Raw genomic sequence first — 8,261 nt, forward strand, 5'->3', positions numbered from 1 at the left:
TCAGCAGGAATGCTTTCAGCTTTTCACCATTGAGTATGTTGTTAGCTGTGGGTTTGTCATATGTGGCCTTTATTATGTTGAGGTAGGTTCCCTTTATTCCCACTTTCTGGAGAGTTTTTTTCATAGTTGGATGTTGAATTTTATCAAAAGCTTTTTCTGCATCTATTGAGATGATCATATGGTTTTTATTCTTCAGTTTGTTACTGTGGTGTGTCACATTGATTGAATTGCAGATATTGAAAAATCTTTGCATCCCTGAGATAAATTCCACTTGATAATGGTGTATGATCCTTTTAATATATTGTCAGAGTTGGTTTGCTAGTATTTTGTTAAGAATTTTTGCATCTGTGTTCATCAGTGATATTGGCCTGTAATTTTCCTTTTGTGTGATATCTTTGGTTTTGGTCTCAAGGTGATGATGGTGGCCTCATAGAATGAGTTTGAAGGTGTTTCTTTCTCTGCAGTTTTTGGAATAGTTTCAGAAGGATAGGTGTTAACTCTTCTCTAAATGTTTAGTAGAATTCACCTGTGAAGCCATCTGGTCCTGGACTTTTTGTTTGTTGGGAGTTTTTAAATTACTGATTCAGTTTCAGTACTGGTAATTAGTCTGTTCATATTTTCTATATCTTCCTGGTTCAGTCTTGTGAGATTGTACTTCTCTAAGAATTTGTCTATCTCTTCTAGGTTCTACATTTTATTGGCATATAATTGCTCATAGTAGTCTCTTATGATCCTTTGTACTTCTGTGATGTTGGTTTTTCATTTCTGATTTTATTAATTTGGGCCTGCTCCCTTTTTTTCTTGATGAGTCTGTCTAAATATTCATCAATTTTGTTTATATTTTCAAAGAACCAGCTTTTCATTTCATTGATTTTTTTTCTCTATTTCATTTATTTCTGCTCTAATATTTGTGATTTATTGCCTTCTACTAACTTTGGGTTTTGTTTGTTCTTCTTTCTCTAGTTGCTTTAGGTGTAAGATTAGGTAGTTTGAGATATTTCTCTTTTCCTGAGGTAAGCTTGTATTGTTATAAACTTCCTTCTTAGAACTGCTTTTGATGAGTCCCATAGGTTTTGGATCATTATGTTTTCATTTTCATTTGTCTCTAGGTATTTTTTTTATTTCCTCTTTGATTTCTTCAATGATCCATTGGTTGTTTAGTAGGATATTGTTTAGCTCCACGTGTTTTTGTCTTTTGCATTTTTTTTTTTCCTTGTAGCTGATTTCTAGTCTCATGGTGTTGTGGTCAAGAAAAAAAAAGATGCTTGATATGATTTCGATTTTCTTAAAGTTACCAATGCTTGTTTTTTCGCCTAGCATTTGATCTATTCTGGAGAATGTTCCATGTGTACTTGAAAAGAATGTGTGTTCTGCTGCTTTCAGATGGAATGCTCTATAAATATCATCTGGTCTAATGTGTTATTTAAGGTCTGTGTTTTTTTATTGATATTCTGTCTGGATGAGCTGTCCATTGATGTAAGTGGGGTGTTAAAGTCACCTACTATTTTTTAAGGTATTTTTATTTTATTTATTTTTAATTTTTGGGGGGGTGGGGTGCTGCTTTGAGTGTTTATTGCTGTACACAGGCTTTTCTCTAGTTGTGGCAAGTGCGGGCTACTCTTTTTTGCAGTACTCAGGCTTCCCAGTGCAGTGGCTTCTCTTGTTGCAGAGCACAGGCTCTAGGCGCGCGGGCTTTAGTAGTTGCAGCAACAAGGCTCAGTAGTTGTGGCGCACAGGCTTAGTTGCTCCATGGCGTGTGGGATCTTCCCAGACCAGGGCTTGAACCTCTGTCCCCTGCATTGATTGGTAAGTGGATTCTTAACCACTGTACTACCAGGGAAGTCTCTCCCCTACTATTGTGTTACTATTGATTTCTCCTTTTATTTCTGTTGATATTTCCCTTATATATTGAGGTGCTCCTGTGGTGGGTGCATATATATTTACAATTGTTGTATCTTCTTCTTGGATTGATCCCTTGGTCATTATGTAGTATCCTTCTTTGTCTGTTGTAACAGTCTTTATTTTAAACTCTATTTTGTCTGATACAAATATTGCTAGTCTGGCTTTCCTTTGATTTCCATTTGTGTGAAATACCTTTTTCCATCCCCTCAATTTCAGTCTGTATGTGTCTCTAGATCTGTGAGTCTTTTGTAGGCAGCATACGTGCAGGTCTTGTTTTTGTATCCATTCAGCCAGTTTGTGTCTTGGTTGGACTAAACAGCATTTAGTCTGTTTTGTATTTAAGATAATTATCAGTATGTATGTTCTTATTGCCATTTTATTAATTGTTTTGGATTTGCTTTTGTAGGTCTTTCTCCTCCCCCTTTCTTCTTTTGTTCTCTTCTTTTGTGACTTGATGACTCTTAGTGTTGTATATGGATTCCTTTTTCTTTTTTGTGTGTTTGTCTAGTATAGATTTTTGGGTTTGCCATTACTGTGAGGTTTTTGTATAGTAGTCTGTTATATACGTGATCATTTTAAGTTGCTCATCTCTTAATTTCAAATGCATTTAATATACCCTGCATTTGTACTCTGCTCTCCTCACAATTTCTGTTTTTGATATCATATTTTACATCAAATTGTTTTTGTGTATCCCTTAAATGTTTATTGTGGATACAGATGATTTTACTACTTTTGTCTTTTAACCTCCCTACTAGCTTTGTGTGTGGATGATTCCCTACCTTTACTGTATGTTTGCCTTTACCAGTGAGCTTTTTCATTTTGTAATTTTCTTGTTGCTAATTGTAGCCTTTTCTTTTTCACCTAGAGAAGTTCCTTTAATGTGTTGTAAAGCTGGTTTGGTGGTGCTGAATTCTTTTAGCTTTTGCTTGTCTGTAAAGCTCTTGACTTCTCCATCAAATCTGAATGAGAAAAAAAAAAAAATCTGAATGAGAGCCTTGCTGGGTAGAGTATTTTTAGTTGTAGGGTTTTCCCTTTCGTCACTTTAAATATATGATGCCGCTCCCTTTTTGCCTGCAGATTTCTGCTGAAAAATCAGCTGATAGTCTTATGGGAGTTCCCTTGCATGTTGTTTGTTGCTTTTCCCTTGCTGCTTTTAGCATTCTCTCTTTATATTTAATTTTTGTCATTTTGGTTACAATGTGTCTTGTTGTGTTCCTCTTTGGGTTAATCCTGTATGGGGTGTATGCTTCCTGGAGTTGGGTGACTGTTTCTTTTCCCAGATTAGGGAAGTTTTTATTTATTATCTCTTCAAGTATTTTCTCAGGCTCTCTCTCCCTTCTCCTTCTGGGACCCCTATAATGCAAATATTAGTGAGCTTGATGTTGTCCCAGAGGTCTCTTAAACGGTCCTCATTTTTTTTCTTTTTTCTGTTTAACAGCAGTGATTTCCACTACTCTTGTCTTCCAGCTCACTGATCTGTTCTTCTGAATCATTTAGTTTACTATTGATTCCTTCTAGTGTATTTTTCATTTCAGTTATTGTATTGTTCATCTCTGTTTGGTTGTTCTTTATATTTTCTAACTCTTTGTTAAAAACTTCTAACTTCTCACTCTGTGCATCCATCCTCCTCCCAAGTTCTTTGATCATCTTTACAATCATTACTCTGAACTCTTTCTCAGGTAGATTGCCTGTCTGCACTTCGTTCTTCTTCTGCAGTTTTATCTTGTTCCTTCATCTGGAAGATATTCTTCTGCCACCTCGTTTTGTCTGATTTGCTGTTTGTATTTTTATGTATGTTGTAGCTTACTTACATTTCTCGCCCTTGGAGAAGTGGCCCTTTGTAGGAGGCATCCTATGCATCCCAGCAGTGCACTCCCCTCTCGTCACCCAAGCTATACGCTCTAGGGGGTCCCACTAAGACGGTTGCATGGGTCCTTCTGATGTGGTGGGCTGATTATATGGGCAGTCTGGTAGGCTTGGTTAGCCCTGGTCTGTTTGGTTGCCAGGCCCTGCCTTGTGTGGATTCTGCTGCTTGTTGTTTATCAGGGCCTGGTCCCAAGGTGGCTGGTTACAGAATCCTAGGGGGCCACAGGGCTAGTGCTGTCTCACTGGTAGGCAGAGTCAGGGTCCTGAAGATGCTGGGGCTGTTTGCCACCTACTGGCAGGTGAAGCCAGATCCTGCGGTTGGTGCCAGACTACTGGCAGGCAGAACTCGTTCCTGAAGTCTGGCTGCAGAGCCCAAGGATCCCCAAGCTCATTTCAGATTGTTGGTAAGAGGGGGCCAGTTCGTGACATAGTTGGGTATGGGGTCTGGAGTGTCCTGAAGATTGTATTGCCCTGCTAGTGGGCAGGGGCAGGGCCCAGCTAGTCCCAGGGTAGGGTCTGGCCTGTGTTGCAGGATCATAATTTTCTTGCTTCCGACATCTGCCGCCTGGTGGGTGATGCTGGTCTAGATGCTTGTGCAACTTTCCTGGCAGGAGGGGCTGGTGCCTGTCCGCTGGTTTGTGGAGCTGGGTCTTAGCCCTCTGGTGGGCTGGGCCAGGTCTAGGGGCCTGTCTAGAGGTGGCTGTGAGCTTGTTAGTCTAGGCTGCCTGTCTGCTGATGGGTGGGGTTGTGTCCCCACCCAGTTAGTTGTTTGTCCTGAGTCATCCCAGCACTAGAGCCTACAGGCTATTGAGTGGGGCCAGGTCTTGGCACTAATGAGCTAATATGGCAGCTGCCAGGAGTGTTCTTGCATGTTGAATGTTCTCCAACATGTCTTGAATGTTCCCCAGTATGTCTGCCACCAACGTCTATGTCCCCAGGGTTATACAAAGCCACTCTCCAACCTCTGCAGGAGACTCTCCAAGACCAGCAGGTAGGTCTGGCCCAGGCTCCTATCAAATTACTGCTTTTACCTTGGGTCCCAGTATGCATGAGGTTTTTTGTGTGCACCCTTTAAGAGTGAAGTCCCTGTTTCCCCCAGTCCTATGGGGCTCCTGTAATTAAGCCACACTGGCCTTCAAAGCCAAATGCTCTGGGGGCTCATCTTCCTGGTGCCAGACTCCCAGGCTGGGGAGTCTAATATGGGGCTCAGAACTCTCACTCCTGTAGGAGAACCTCTGCGATATAATTATTCTCCAGTTTGTGGATCTCCTACCCAAGGGATATGGGATTTAATTATATCATGAGTCCACACCTCCTCCCCAACTCATTGTGGTTATTTCTTTGTCTTTAATTGTAGAAGATCTCTTCTGGTAGGTTCCAGGATTTCTTTCATCAATGATTGTTCTGCAGATAGTTGTGATTTTGGTGTGCTTGTGAGTGGAGGTGAGCTCAGGGTCTTTCTACTCCACCATCATGGTCGTTCTCATTATTCTGATTTTATATATAAGAAACAAACTTAGAGGAGCTCAGTCACATGACTTCAAGTGACAGGGCCAAGACTCAAGTGCAGGGCCTTCATTTTCTCTTCTCACACTCTTTCCACCTGTACCTTTTTCCCTCTTCCATAAAATAACAAAAACTCCTTAAACATTTTAAATGTAATCTTACCTCACTTTATAAATTTCCTAAATTCAGTAGGTATATTACAGAAACCAGTAGTGAGAAACTGTCATCTCAATTAATTGCAGAACCTGTATAATAACTGGCTTTTTTTTAAAGCCCTTTATTGGAATGTAATAGCTTTACACTGTTGTGCCATTTTTGCTGTACAACAAAGTTAATCAGCTGCATCTACACATATATCCCTATATCCCCTCCCTCCTGCAACTCCTTCCTGCCTTCCCTTTCCCAGCGCTCTAAGTCCTCACCCATCATCCACTTGATCTCCCTGTGTTATGCAGCAGCTTCCCACTAGCTATCTGTTTTACATTTGGTAGTGTATATACGTCAGTGCTACTCTCTCACTTCATCCCAGCTTCCCCTTCAACCCCCACCCCATGTCCTCAAGTCCATTCTCTACATCTGCATCTTTATTCTTGCCCTGTCACTGGGTTCATTAGTAACATTTTTTTAGATTCCATATATATGAGTTAGCATACAGTATTTGTTTTTCTCTTTCTGGCTTACTTAACTCTGTATGACAGACTCTAGGTCCATCCACCTCACTACAGATAACTCAGTTTCATTCCTTTTTATGGCTGAGTAATATTCCATTGTATATGCGTGCCACATCTTTATCCATTCATCTGTTGATGGGCATTTAGGTTGCTTCCATGTCCTGGCTATTGTAAATAGTGCTGCAGTGAACATTGTGGCACATGGGGTTTTTTTTTGGATTATGGTCTTCTCAGGGTATATCTGGCTTTGTTTTATATATTAGGTCATATTTGGATCAGCTCCTGACATTGATGTGTTGACCTAAAGCATTTTAAAAGCCCTGCATTGTACTTTCTTTCAGATTTCATGTATATGAAAGATGAGAAGTAGAACAAGGGCAGCAACCGGGCAAATCTCATACAAAGGAGAGGACTTAAAGGAATTGGGTCAAATAAATGGTACTAAGCAGAGATGGCATGCTCTGTATAAAACTGGGGATATTGGTCACTAAGTTTCAAAACGAAGCAAGTGAAACTCCACCAAGGAAAAATCAAGTGCCAAATTCATTTAAGTGACATTTTCTTATGTAAGGAAAACTAACATGTCAGTGTCAAAGGGAGTGGTAGCCATCTAAAGTGTCAGTACTAGGGAAAGAGTTACCATTACTCAAGAAAAAAATTAATCTAGGATTCTGCAGTTAGGGTTAAAAACCAAAACAATTACTACCTGGCTCTTTTCCCTCCACGTACCAAAACAGAGCAATCTGTATTTAGAAGAAAACCTTTCCCCCACAACGCAGGCTAGGACAAGGTTCTCTGCACTAGGCCAGGCTTTCCTTGCCAGTTCACACTCTAAACTCTCCACAGCTGCTACCTCAGTCTTTGTTCCTCAAACCTGCAAAGCCCTCACCTCCTCCCACACTCTCCAACTTCGCAGAGAAAATAGAAACTGTCATCAACTTCAACTTTCCTGACACCAAATCTACAAATCTAACTATATCTGTACCCACCTCTGAGCCTTCCTCACTCCTGTTGCAGTGACTCTTGTAGCGGTGGCTAATGCCTTCTTCACCTGTGCACAGGGATCTTGTGCAGATAGTTCCTTCCCACACAGCAGCAGCAGCAGGAGCCTCTCTCTACTGGCTCCTTTCCATCAGCATTTAGATGTATTAAATCTCCCCATCTTTAAAAATAAATGAAAGCGTGACCTCATGTCTCCCTCTAGATACTGACCTTTTGCTTTCTTCCTCTTTACAGCCAGATCTAAAGTGTCACAGTTTCACACCTCCTGCCCACTTCTCAACCCACTTTATTCTAGACTCTGTTCCCACCACTCTACAAAAAATTCTCATTAAGATCATTAATGGTTCTCATTTTACTAGTCCTCCTAGCGACATTAAATCCTCGTTTTCAAACAACTCTTCCTTTAATTGATGTGATACCTAGTTTTTCTAGTACTCCTTTGACCACTTTTATTTGCCAGTTTCTTCTCTAGTCGCTGTAGATTCTCAGGTGTTTGTTCCCATATCCCTTTTCTCATTCTGTACACACTTCCTAGGCTCTCCCATCCTTTCCTCAGGCCAGTGATAGATTTGGGCACATCAGACCTATACTCCCGTCCTGAACTCTCCCAGACTTCTACCTGAATATCTATTTACCAGCCGACTAGACATCTTCCCTTGGATATTTCACAGGCAACTCAGATGCAACAGACACCAAAGCTCAACTCATCTTCCCCCATCAAATCTGCTCTACCAGTATTTCCTACCTCAGGAAATGGCACCACTGCCCCACCCAATTCTAGCCAGAAATCTAGGAGTGATCCTTGACTTGTCTCTCTCTCACGCTTCACATCTACCAATCTCCTAGTCGTGTTGATTCTACATCTTAAATATCCTTTAAATCCATGTATTTCTCTCACCAGTGCCACCACTCTCATCCAGACAACCATCGTCTCTGGACTGCCACAATAGCTTGTAAAGTAGGCTTCCAGTATTCACACATACTGTTCATCCCCCAGTCCATTTCATATCCTGCCAATATCTTTAATAAAGCTCTGCACAACCTGGCCCCTTCCTGCTTCTCCTGCCTCTTTATGAGCTAGACTTCTCTTGCCCTAGTTTACTGTGCCCCAACTCTGCGAACCTTCTTTTAGTTCCTCCAGCACGACACATTCTTTTCTCTCCTTAAAGCCTTCCTACTTGCTCTTCTCTCCGCCTCATCAGGGAAACTCCTATGTGATATCTTCCTGATGCACCAGACTAGTTAGCTTTCCTTGTTAAGCAATATCCTACAATCATGAACCCTTTCATTGTGCCCAAATCACATATAATTTTT

This window comes from Hippopotamus amphibius, chromosome 2 (genome assembly GCF_030028045.1).
Source record: "Hippopotamus amphibius kiboko isolate mHipAmp2 chromosome 2, mHipAmp2.hap2, whole genome shotgun sequence".
Taxonomy (NCBI): Eukaryota; Metazoa; Chordata; class Mammalia; order Artiodactyla; family Hippopotamidae; genus Hippopotamus; species Hippopotamus amphibius.